Source organism: Papio anubis, chromosome 19 (assembly GCF_008728515.1).
Source record: "Papio anubis isolate 15944 chromosome 19, Panubis1.0, whole genome shotgun sequence".
Lineage (NCBI taxonomy): Eukaryota > Metazoa > Chordata > Mammalia > Primates > Cercopithecidae > Papio > Papio anubis.
In genome coordinates, this window is record NC_044994.1 from 55,072,052 (window position 1) to 55,085,657 (window position 13,606).

Consider the following 13,606-nt stretch of genomic DNA (forward strand, 5'->3'; position numbering starts at 1 on the left):
TTATTTCAAGCCGCCCAGTTTGTGGTCATCGGTTCCGGCAGCGTTAGCAAACGGACACATTTTCCAAATAATATGCCTGCTCCCAAGTCTTCACTCAGGTTCTGCTCCTGGGAGAGAGGAAACCCAAACTAAGACAGTAGGTATAAATACCCTCCTATTACAGATGAGGAAACTGAGTCACGGCTTCACTCACAAAGCAGCTGTGGGACCCAAGCACCCAGCAGCTACGTTGTGGCTCAAATGAGGTTGAGCCTATTCTCTATGCGGTCTGCTGTGGCACATCAGTGATTCTGAATGTAAACTGAAGGCCCACAGCAGCTTTGTCAGCTCAGCAGCCAAGCAAATGACCCGAGAAAAATGGGGGCAACCACGGGCTACTTGGTGCTGGAAATGGAGTCAGTAAAACATAAAATTATCGGACCCTTTTTGTAAGCAATGGTTGCCATGAGAAAGCTCATGAGGCAGTAGGGGGTGGGGAACTCATCTCTTTCTTTACACCTTGGGGAAGCAGACCTTCAACAGGCTTAGTCACCAGGTACTTTGTTACATGCGTGGTCATTGGTTGGGAAGATTCAGGTAATCAGGGCCTTTTGCCTGAGAAACTTGCTTTAACAATTAATAGGTAGGAAAAAAAGCAGGAAGGGACTTTTTCCCATCGTTTGACATATTTTTCAACATAATATTTCTTACTATTTTTTGAGAGCTTCTGAATACAACCCATATTTCATCTTCAGGAATAAATGTCCTCAAATCTTCTTGCCTTTTCCTTAGTTTATAATTATTACTGAAAATAACAGAAAAGCATCAGCAACCCAGCCGGGTGAGGTGGCTCATGCCTATAATCCTAGCACTTTGGGAGGCCAAGGCGGGCGGATCACAAGGTCGAGAGATCGAGAACATCCTGGCCAACATGGTGAAACACCATCTCTACTAAAAATACAAAAATTAGCTAGGCATGGTGGTGCGTGCCTATAATCTCAGCTACTTGGGAGGCTGAGGCAGGAGAATTGCTTAAACATAGAAGGCGGAGGTTGCAGTGAGCCAAGATTGTGCCACTGCACTCTAGCCTGGAGACAGAGCAAGAATCTGTCTCAAATAAATAAATAAATAAATAAATAAAGCATTAGCAACCCATGTTGTATGTTTACACAGACTTAAATTACTAATCAATAGTTCTTTACCCTCTTGGTAAAGAAAAATACCTTTCCCAGCTGGGCGCAGTGGCTCACGCCTATAATCCCAGCACTTTGGGAGGCCAAGGCGGGTGGATCACCTGAGGTCAGGAGTTCGAAAGCAGCCTGGCCAACATGGTGAAACCCCATCTCTACTAAAAATACAAAATTAGCCGGGCATGGTGGCAGATGCCTATAATCCCAGCTACTTGGGAGGCTGAGGCAGGAGAATCACTTGAACCTAGGAGGCAGAGGTTGCAGTGAGTGGAGATCACGCCAGTGCACTCCAGCCTGAGCAACAAGAGTGAAACTCCATCTCTAAAAAGTGAAAAAGGAAAAAAAAAGGAAAATACCTTTCCCAATTAACCGGTGTCCTTGTTGATGATGATTTCAATCTCCATGGCATTGTTCACTCCCCTTTGGTGGCCAGGGAAGAAGCCATTTTCAGAGGACTGATAGATTCGAGGCACAGCAATCACCTGGTCCCCTGGGCTTCCCAGCTGGCAGGGCTGGCATTTGGGAAGATGGGGAATGGTGTGATCCACAGGAGCAGGCTGAGAAGGTGGCCAGGCAGAGCATCTGATCCCAGCGTCTGACACCAGCGGCCCGTTCTCTCCACCTTCTCTGGGACAAAGCCCACTTGTGCCTTGTGCATTTGCCTCTTGGTTCCTAGTCCTCTCTAAGAACCACTCAGAGGCACTGCTGAGCTGAGGAATCTCTGCACAGGATGCCATGGGAGTCATTCAACTTGCAGAGGATAAAACGCACATAGAGGAAGGTGGTCTCTGAGTTGGAAGAGAGGGCACTGAGTCCTCCAGATGCAGGTTTTGAAGAAAGGCAGTATATTAATACTTCATACCATGTCACAAAAAGGGTCTGCTGACCCGGGTAGATTGAAGTCTTGTGACTGCCTGGTAGGCTCTACTACCTATCTCATAAACAGAAGGTGCTAAACAGAGGCACAGAACCTGGCTGAATTGTTGCTACCAGCTAAAATGGGTTCTATATCGCCGAGACCGCGTCTGCCCGGCGAGCACAGAGCCTTGCCCCTTGCCACTCCGCTGCCCATCCACACCTGCTGCCAGCTCACCATGGATGATGATACCATTGCCCTCATCATCGATAATGGCTCTGGCATGTGCAAGGCTGGCTTCACAGGCGACGATGCTCTCCAGGCCGTCTTCCTCTCCATCATGGGGTGCCCCAGCCACCAGGGCGTGATGGTGGGCATGGGTCAGAAGGACTCCTACGTGGGCAACGAGGGCCCAGAGCAAGAGAGGCATTCTGACCCTGAAGTACCCCATCGAGCATGGCATCGTCACCAACTGGGAGGACATGGAGAAGATTTGGCACCACCCCTTGTACAATGAGCTGCATGTGGCTCCTGAGGAGCACCCCCTGCTGCTGACCGAGGCCTCCCTGAACCCCAAGGCCAACCACAAGAAGGTGAACCAGATCATGTTTGAGACCCTCAACACCCCAGCCATGTACATGGCCATCCAGGCCTTGCTGTCCCTGTACGCCTCTGGCCGTACCACTGGCATCATGATGGACTCTGGTGATGGGGTCACCTACACTGTGTCCATCTACGAGGGGTATGCCCTCCCCCACACCATCCTGCCTCTGGACCTGGCTGGCCCAGACCTGACTGACCACCTCATGAAGATCCTCACCGAGAGCAGCTACAGCTTCACCACCATGGCCAAGTGAGAAATCATGTGTGACATCAAGAAGAAGCTGTGCTATATCGCCCTGGATTTTGAGCAAGAGATGGCCATGGGGGCCTCCAACTTCTCCCTGGAGAAGAGCTAGGAGCTGGCCGGTGGCCAGATCATCTGCAACGAGCAGTTCCACTGCCCTGAGGGGCTCTTCCAGCTTTCCTTCCTGGGCATGGAATCCTGTGGCATCCACAAAACTACCTTCAACTCCATCAGGAAGTATGACATGGGCGTCTGCAAAGACCAGTACATCAACACAGTGCTGTCTGGTGGCACCACCATGTACCCTGGCATCACCGACAGGATGCAGAAGGAGATCACTGGCCTGGCTCCAAGCACGATGAAGATCAAGATCATTGCTCCTTCCCAGCGCATTTACCCCATGTGGTTTGGCAGCTCCACCCTGGCCTCGCTGTCACCTCCCAGCAGATGTGGATCCGCAAGCAGGAGTATGACAAGTCTAGCCCCTCCATTGTCTACTGCAAATGCTTCTAGGCAGACTGTTACTTAGTTGCATTACACCCTCTTGACAAAACCTAACTTGACCAGAAAACAAGATGAAATTGGCATGGCTTTATTTGTTTCATTTTGTGTGTTGAATCTGTGTGTGTGTGTGTGTGTGTGTGTGTGTGTGTGTGGTTTTTCTTTTTTTTTTTTTTGGCTTGACTCAGGATTTAAAAACTGGAACGGTGAAGGTGACAGCAGTCGGTTGGAGTGAGCATCTCCCAAAGTTCTACAATGTGGCCAAGCCTTTGATTGTACATTGTTCTTTTTTTTTTTTTTTTTTTAAATAATCATTCCAAATATCGTGAGATGCATTGTTACAGGAAGTCCCTTGCCCTCCTAAAAGCCACCCTGCTTCTTTTTAAGGAGAATGGCCCAGTCCTCTCCCAAGTCTACGTGGGAGGTGATAGCATTGCTTCATGTAAATTATGTAATGCAAAAATTTTTTAGTATTCGCCTTCATACTTTTTAATTTTGTTTTATTTTGAATGATCAGCCTTCATGGTGCCCCTTTTTTATCCCCCAACTTGATATGTATGAAGGTTTTTAGTCTCCCTGGGAGTGGGTGGAGGCAGCCAGGGTTTACCTGTACACTGACTTGAGACCAGCTGAATAAAAGTGCACACCTTAAAACAATAAATTAAAATAAAATAATAAAATAAAACGGGTTCTAAGAAGTACCATTTTGTATTCCCATGACATGCACCACACTTATACTTTATTTTCATGATTCCAGAACCATATTTTGATCAACTACAGTGATTTATGGAATATATTCGAAATAGAGGTTAACTTGTTCCCTGGGTGCCACATTTCCCAGGATGCTCTGTGGAAATTCAGTCGCCCCAGAAGGATGGTCCATTCCTAAATCAGAAGAGACCCATGAAGCTGCCTGGGAAAGGGCCATATGCAGGGTAGGACACTGTGCAGGAGCCCCCGGGGAGGTGCCCATTACACGGTCTGGGTCTCGGCCTGTTCTAGGTAGTTAGACAGGATGAGCCAGGCAGGACAGGGCTCTCCCCCAACCCACTAGGAATGTCAAGTGATGGCTCAGCAGTTGCCACGCTGCTGCTCTAACAATGACAACTGGGCAGCCAGGGAGAGACGGGCTCTGGATGGTCCACACCTGTTAACATTTAAAGTGTTAATTGCCAAAACCCAGGATGGAACCAGGAACCTTTAGATCTTCAGTCTAACGCTCTCCTGAGGTGGGCACATCACAAGGCCAAGAGATCAAGACCATCGTGGCCAACATGATGAAACCCCGTGTCTGCTAAAAATACAAAAATTAGATGGGCATGGTGGCATGTGCCTGTAATCCCAGCTACTCAGGAGGCTGAGGCAGGAGAATCGCTTGAACCGGGAGATGGAGGTTGCAGTGAGCTGAGATCGCACCGATGCACTCCAGCCTGGCGACAGAGCGAGACTCCGTCTCAAAAAAAAAAGTGTTAATTGAATGCAGACCTCAGGCGGAAGCAGCTTCTTCTGCATGCACGTTAAGTGACAAAATGGCTATGATGTTGGGGGACACACGCCACCAGAAAAAGGAAAAAGCCTCAGATGGGCAGGCATGTAACTCCCTGAACACACTGCACGTGCTCAATTCCAAAGGGTAAGGAAAGCACTGCGCATGTGGAAAGCGCGCCCTAGGGAAAGAATCATGGGAAAGAGGCAAGTCTGTGAAGTCCCAGGATCAAGGTTAAAGGGGCTCTTTTTCTCCCTTTGACCTTCAGGCGCTCACTTGGGTCTCTTCCAAGGGTTCTTTCCTTTCTTTTCTGTTCTAAAGCCTTTTTAATAAACTTCCACTCCTGCTCTGAAACTTGCCTCTGTCTCTCTTTCTGCTTTATGGCCCTCCATTTAATTACTTCTTCTGAGGAGGCAAGGACTGAAGTAGCTACAGACCCGTATGGATACACTGCCAGTAACGGGGTAACTCTGTCACCACTAACAGATCCAGCCCTCCTGTGGACCAGCTCTCAGCTGATTAGCTCACCCCCGTGATGGGCGGGCTGTGTTCTGTGATCACCCAGGTCTCATCTATTCCTAATGTTCCCTGATCCTGTTACCCTCTGACTATTGGGCAGATGCCCAGTGGTTCACTTGGATGGTTCAGACTGTTCCTAGCCCTTAAAAGCTGGTAAATTAAAAAGAAGATAACTTACAGATGCTCAGCTTCTTCTCGCCTAAGTAGCAAGCCTGTAAACCAGCCCCTTTTCCTGGGGATAGTGAACATGGATCAGTTAGAAATAAGGGATAGACATTCAGGTTGGGAGAGGGCTTAGAAGCACCTACAGGGAGGCTGCTGAAGATGAGGCCCTGTGGAGTTCCCCTCTTAATTTTTCACAAAACTATAGAAGCAAACTAACAATCATGTTGTCTAATATACGACCATGTCACCTACAGCTGGGAGGGGGCGGGGAGAGAAAATGACTACCCTCGACTTCCAATTATGCTATGATAACAGTTTAAATTTTATTGAGTAAATAATTATCTCTGTGGGTTTAACAAAAAACAAAACAAAACACAGCACAACACCATTTAGTCATCTGTCTGAGGTAAAGGTGAAATATATATTTACCACATGCCTTTCTTATTCAGTGCCCTGATTCAGGGCAAGCGTGAGCCATTCATCCCTCCAGGGGGTAAATGACTAGCTCTTTTGGTAAATTAGGTTTTTGTTTTCATTTCCCTTTAGATTCTTTGTCTTCAGTTTTTAATTTATTTTGAACCAAAGGCAAGAATGAAGTGGGGTATGTGGGTTTCTCATCATGATCTATGCAAGAATTTGGCATGTGTCCAGTGGGGTTTGTGCAGGAGGAAACAGAGGTACATTAGTGTTACTTGGAAGAAGTAGGGAGGCAGGCAATAGGGCTTTGGACACACTGATTTATCCTTAAAAGCAGCAGCTAGTAAGCCCTCTTCTAATGTGTGCTGGGTCAGAAGCAAAGGCTTTGAGGACAGTATTAGGAGATAAAATCCTGAGATAAAATTGAGAGGTGAGCGATATTTTCCCTATTGATTCTAAGAAGTCAAATCGAAGCCTCATGTGTGTGGCTGGTATCAATTTCATGGTCTGCTTGCCCAATGATGACAGTTTTCTCTCTCTCTCTCTTTTTTTTAACTTTCTTTTTAGAAGATATTTATCTTTTTTCGGGGGTGGACAGGGTCTTGCTCTGTTGCCCATGCTGAGTGCAGTGGCACGATCATGACTCACTGCAGCCTCGTCCCCCAGGCCCAGATGATCCTCCCACCTCAGCCTCCCAGCTAGCTGGGACCACAGGTGTGCACCACCATGCCTAACTAATTTGTTATTTTTTGTAGAGAGGGGGTCTTGCTATGTTGCCAAGGCTGGTCTCAAACCCCTGGATTCAAGAGATCCTCCCACCTCATCCTCCCAAAATGTTGGGATTATAGGCATGAACCACTGTGCCAGGCAATAGTTCTCTCTAACTAGATAACATAAGGGATGGGGTATTTCCAGGGCGCTCGCCCCTTGTATAGGCTTTCCTATCATGGGTCTCTCTTGGCTCATGACAACATCTGGATTCTCTTGCCTGTGTTGTACAGGTTTAGGCAGCTGAGATTGCCTTGGCAAGAAACAAAGGTGATTATGAGGACATCACTCCATAAAGAACCCTTTTGTCTTGGTTGGCTGCTAAGTTAGTCTAGCTCCTCATGGGAGAAGAAGGAAAAGTATGTCGATTTGGAACTTCCTTCAGCTTTATTGGCCAAGCCATCTTGCTCTAGCTTGAATCTCCTGGGGGTGTGAATTGATTGCTGAGGGTCTGCTGTGAATGTTGGCTGCTAGGGGCTTAGAGCCGCTCCACTGAACTGTCCTGGCATAGGGGGATTATCTTGCCTGGGGGGCTACTCCTGACACACATTAACAGCCTGCTCCTGCAGGTAGCAATTTGTGAGCAGAGGATAACTTTTGTTTGGGTACAATGACAGGGCACAAAAGGCCACTCCCCTTGTGTCAAGATGGGACAACTATGAGGTGCAGTCTGTGTTCTGGAACGCCCCATGGGACTAGGCTGGAGCCAGTCTCCATTGCGGACCACACCCTTGCTTAACTTGCTTCCCTTGCGCTATCCTGTTCTCTCACTGTCCTTCACAGGGCAACGCTCCCCCAATCAATAAGGTTCGCAAGAATTCCCATCTGAGCTCTGGTTCCAGGAAACTGACCTAGGACGGTGATACAGTTTGACTCTGTGTCCCCATCCAAATCTCATCGCGAATTATAATCCCCATGTGTTGAGGGAGGGACCTGGTGGGAGGTGATTGGATCATGGAGACAGTTTCCCCCGTACTGTTCTCATGATAGTGAGTGAGTTCTCACGAGATCTGATGGTTTTATAAATGGCAGTTCCCTGAGCTGTTCGCTCTCACCTGCCGCCATGGAAGGCACACCTGCTTCCCCTTCTGCCATGATTGTAAATTTCCTGAGGCCTCTTCAGTCATACAGAACTGTGAGTAAATTAAAACTTTCCTTTATAAATTACCCAGTCTCAGGGAAGTTCTTTATAGCGTGTGAAAACAGACTAATAGAAACAGGGTGCTTGGCAGAAGGCAAGATTCCTTGACTCCACCCACAAGAGGAACGAGTGGGACTGAGCGAGGCTTTGGAGGCTGCAGTTTTATTAAGCACACAGGTGATTCTGATGAACATGACCCCAGGCCCACACCTGGGGAAGCAGAAGGGCCACACCTGATGATGTGAGTCAGGGATTAGACTACTGAGGGTTAGAGTCTGTGCCAGCCCGCAGGAGGGGCTGCAGGTATTATTACTTGGGGCAGGCACTCTGACTTCAGCTCTGGGTTTACTTGTGATGCCCTTTGTGATGGTTAATATTGAATGTCAGCTTGATTGGATGGAAGGATGCAAAGTATTGTTCCTAGGTGTGTCTGTGAGGGTGTCACCAAAACAGATTAACATTTGAGTTAGTGGACTGGGAGAGGCAGATGCACCCTCAATCTGGGTGGGCACCATCTAATCAGCCTCCAGTGCAGGCAGGAGAAGATAGAAGAGCAGACTTGCGGAGTCTTCCGGGCTTCATCTTTCTCCAGTGCTGGATGCTTCCTCCCCTCAAACATCAGACTCCAAGTTCTTCGGCTTTTGGACTCTTGGTCTTACACCAGTGATTTGCCAGGGGCTCTCGGGCCTTTGGCCGCAGACTGGAGGCTGCACTGTCAGCTTCCCTACTTTGGAGGTTTTGGGACTTGGACTGATCCACCGCTGGCTTCCTGGCTCCTCAGCTTGCAGACAGCCTAGCACGGGATTTTACCTTTTGATAGTGCGAGTCAATTCTCCTTGGTAAACTCCCTTTCAAATATGCATCTATCCTCTGTACCTGAAGAGAACCCGGACTAATGCACCTTGATCTTGAAGGAAGCAGAATTTTCTTTGAGTTGAGTGACTGTAGCCCCCAAAGTTCCTAGGAGAGTTTTGTGCAATAAGTCATGAGGGCCTGGACAAAATCTCACAGCCTCTGGCTAGAATTCTGCATTTAGGGACGGAGGCCTTATTTTCCCACTGGGAAGAAAGGTGCTGAAGCTCGACCTTAGCCATGTTGGGAGGTAGTGTCTGCCCTTCTTAACAAGATGTTTCCGACTAACTGCAACATGCAGATTTGTATGAGAATGGTGCCGAGCTCTGACTGAGGCAGCTGACACCAGGAAAACAGCACGGTATCCAAGAAGAGGCTTGTTACCAAAGCCAAAGCTTAAGGCAGCAATAACAACTCTGATTTATAACGGGGACTATTTGTACATAATTACTAAATATTGATCGCACATTCAGCAGTGTGGCTAAATGAAAGACAAACCAAATCTCGTAACAGCACCAAAAGAATCTTATTGCAAACCGTCATCATGTAGCCCTTTTCTGCATAATTTAATGGGCTTTTATGGAACTCTCGAGTGTACTCAAAGTGTGCTTGCTTCCTAGCACCATCCTCTATGGCCCTGCAAAGACCCTAGGACCTGCCCTCCATCACCTCTAAGACCACCCCCACCTCACCTAATTTGCTGTTTACCCACCCATTGACTTGTTTTGTTTTTTAATTTTTGCAATTCTATTTTTTTTTTTTTTTTTTTTTTTTTGGGACAGAGTCTCACTCTGTCACCCAGGCAGGAGTGCAGTGACATGATCTCAGCTCACTACAACCTCCACCGCCCTGGTTAAATGATTCTCCCTGCCTCAGCCTCCCAAGTAACGGGGATTACAGGCACCCAACACCACGCCCAGCTAATTTTTGTATTTTTAGTAGAGATGGGGTTTTGTCATGTTGGCCAGGCTGGTCTTGAACGCCTGACCTCAGATGATCCACCCACCTCAGCCTCCCAAAGTGCTGGGATTACAGGCGTGAGCCATGACGCTCAGCCAATTCTATTTTCAAATTTCAATTTTGTCTTTTTCAAAATCTAGGTAATTATTGTTATCTCATATTGCTTGATTATTTTTGAGATTTTTTTTTTTTCAGCTTTTAAACATTCTATCCATTGTTATTTTGTATTTTGAGTTTGATAATTTCATTACCCAAAGGAAGGGGGTTTAATTCTGTTGTTCATTGTTTTTGCTGATTCTCACTCATGGTAACCTGTTTGCTTGTGTTTTTCATGTTATTTGATTCTGAACTCATTTTGTTGATCTTAATGTATGGGAGCCCTGAAGACCAAGGTGGGGATGTTTTTATCCAAGGAGGACTTGGGTTTGCTTCTCCTGAGAGCCGGGGGCACTGTCCCAGCAGAACGAGAGTTTCCCTTTCTTTTCCCCACTCCATTTCACTGCAGCCTATGGCTTAGCCTAATCAATGCACAGCTAATCCTGGCATCCCAGCTCTAGGCAACTCTGTCTTTTATATTTGCTTGTTCCCCACCAATCTAAATAACAAACAAAGAGAGCCTCTCTAAAAGAAAAGATGTTTATTTGGGAACAGAGCATTGAAATGCGAATACATGTGCCACACGTAAACCATGTGCATATTCAGGGAGGTAAAGGAAGAGAAAGATTTTTAAAGGAAAAAATGAAAAGGATTACATAATTGTTTTGAAATACTTATCCCTGGCTAAAAGATCCATAACAAGGTGACACCCGTCCAAGGTTGGAGAGGCAGTTGCTGGGCAGATGTCCTTACAGAAGCATTTGTTGTATAAGGCTGTGACCGTCTTGGTACAAAGTTGTGGTTTCTGCAGTCTTTCATGGTCAGGCATACAAGTGTGAGAATCCTCTCTTCATGGCCTTCCTTGGATCTGTTTTTCAGAGTTTTCTTAGCCTTAGTGACTCCATTTTGCTACTGACAACTTTCACATCCCCAGTGTTCCCATTTTGGAATCATCTCACTTTTTCCTCCCATACTTAATATCACCCCAACAATGCAACAAGGAGTCTGTTTTACCCAGGAGTTAGCTATTGTATGCAGCACCGCTAGACTTGCTTTCCCTCTGTTTCCATCGAGTTGTTGCTCTGTGTTGGGGGTGGGGTGGTGCTACCACTGTGTCATCCCTCTCTGTTATCTCTGAAACGCAGAGCTTAGTAAGTAGGAAGGGTCCTTTATGTAACTACTGATTTGCTGGTTAATAGCTAAACATCAAGTCAGGCAAATTAACATGCTTCCCAGTTATGCCCTTTCTAGTCCTATGTGGTGTGGCCTTTACTAATTATTTGCGCTTCCATTATTCTGGAGCGCTTCTTCCCTTCACTCACAAGTGATTAATGCAATGTTGCCGATACAGCTTCGCCCACCACCACCTCCAAGCCTGTTGCCAACTGTGGTTTGGAGAGGCTGGGCCGGCATCCCGGAGGCCTGTTTGTTTGTCCTAGTATTCATTACTATTTGGCTCTCCTCCCATCTGCTGCCAGTGCAGAGTTATTTATATCAAATTGGAGAAGCCTTGGTGAGCTCCGCTGTGATAACTCACATCCTTAGAATGCCTTTCATCCTAAAGGACTTTACACGTGGTATCCTCGCAGGAAACCCTTTCCCGCTGACCCAGGGGGAACTCCTGGCTTCCCTGGGAAGCGGCAGCTGCTGGTCCATCTGCTTGGCTGATAAGGCCTTTGCACTCAGATTAAGAGCCCTGGCCCACAAAATATGCGATGGAACTTGCCCAAAGAGGTCGTGACAGCTGAGTCACAGGGAATAGCACTGAAACTGCAAACCTGGGGCATGGAGAATGTCTATGAGGGGTGAGCCAGGGCGCTGAGTCATGTCTCTCAGCCTGGCATTGACTTGCTGAGTGTCAGAGCTTCCAGAAGGTGACACTGCTTAGAAGTCACCAGCCTTCCCACTGCCAGCCTGGTCCGTGAGCTCTGCACTTCTGAGGCCGACATGCCATCCGCCTCCAAAGGATTTACTGTCATCAGTGTCACATTTGGGCGATAATTCATCAGCTCTCCCATTTTTTCAACCAATATAGGTTCATTACATCCAGCGTTTCACTGTTTGACACAGGATAGAGCTCCAGTGAAGGCTTGTGATGTTCTGGCAGCAGTCTAACTCAATCAACAAATTAACATGAGTCCACAGGCACAGGTCTCTAAAGAAATTAGATCGCTCCGAAAGAAATCGGGCTAGGGGTGGGAAGGTCAATCATCATTTTAAATGAAACTGAGCAAATTGTTGACAAATTTGTGCTCCTGTTGAGGCTTCCAGCAAGTCGTATCAGAGGGATGGCTTCGGGAAAAGAGCCAAAGAGAAAAATATATGGCCTTGCAAAATTTTTTGTGGAGAAAATATTTTTTAAATTTCATTTTTTTTTCTATTTTTGGAAATTTTCTTTTTCTTTTTTTTCTCTTTTTTCTTTTGTTTTCTTTTCTTTTTTTTTTTCCTTTTTCGAGACAGTGTCTCACTCTCTTACCCAGGCTGGAGTGCAGTGGCACAATCAGACAGAGTTCACTGTTACCTCAACCTCCTGGGTTCAACCAATCCTTCTGCCTCAGTCTCCCGAGGAGCTGGGACCACAGATACATACCACCATGCCTGGCTAACTTTTTTCTTAATTTTTAAATTTTGTGTAGAGATGGGGTCTTGTTATATTACCCAGGCCAGTCTTGAATTCCTGGTCTCAAGCAATCCTTCCACCTCGGCCTCCCAAAGTGCTGGGATTACAGACATGAGCCACTGTGCTCAGCCAGAGAATAAATTTTTTAATCAAATGTATTGACAGGTTGGCCATACACTATCTAATCAGTGCAGGGAGGTGATTATGCAGTTGAGGGAAACTGCTAACAAGAAGCCTACCCCATCCCATAGCCTCCAGTAAGGAGTTTTTGCCAGGGGAATATCAATATTGCACCACCAGACCAGTGTTGAAATTCAGTGGGTGCAAGGAGGTGGCAGGTGTGGGCGGTAAATTTCAAAACATTTATTTTGAAACGCCCACGGTGCCTAGATCACAGATCCCGTGGCTGGCAGGATAACCAGTGCTGTTTACACATCCGTGGAGGGTGGATCTTCTCCGGCTATCAGAAGAGCATCGCATGCTCTGTAAGAGCAAAAACTGGCTGCTTGGACTTTGTCTCTTTGTCTCTCAAATGCAGCACTTGCCACAGTATATTCTCACTGGTTAAAGTTTTCCCCCTGCTTTCACAGATTCCTTTCTCACTCTCTGAAGTTTAGTCAGAATCAATATCACAAGTTGGACTTTTAACTCAGGACAAGTAGATGCTAACTGTTCTGTCACTTTCGTTTCTGGAGAAAGGGAAACAGATAGGGGTTCGTAGAATCTCCAGGACTGGCTGAGCTCTTTAGTAGAAAAACTGGTTTTGTAGCCGAACAGTTGATGCCCCAAGATAAAACAATACACATCGTTTATATCCCACTTTTATTTGTTTTGGACATTTTAAGAGATTTCTTTTTCATTTGATTTTTATCATAGGATATTACAAAATCAGAAATAAAAAATTAAAACCTTTGAAATTTGATTGTTATTTCTGTTTCTTTCTTGTTCTCAAGTGTTTTGATGCCCTTTTGACCTTCTTAATTATCATATATATAACATATATATATATATATAAAACATATATATATATACAGAGAGAGATACAGGGCCTCACTTCATCACCCAGGCTGGAGTACAGTGGTATGATGATCTTGGCTCACTACAGCCTTGACCTCCCAGGTTCAAGTGATCCTCCTGCCTCAGCCCCTTAAGTAGCTGGACCTACAGGCACATGTCCCCATGCCCAGCTAATATTTTAATTTTTTGTAG

At 46.4% G+C, this 13,606-nt stretch overlaps 1 pseudogene; it reads left to right on the forward strand.

Moving 5' to 3' along the window:
- Nucleotides 1-2,155: 2,155 nt before the first annotated feature.
- Nucleotides 2,156-4,027, forward strand: LOC101024069 (annotated as a pseudogene).
- The last annotated feature ends 9,579 nt before the right edge of the window (nt 4,028-13,606 follow it).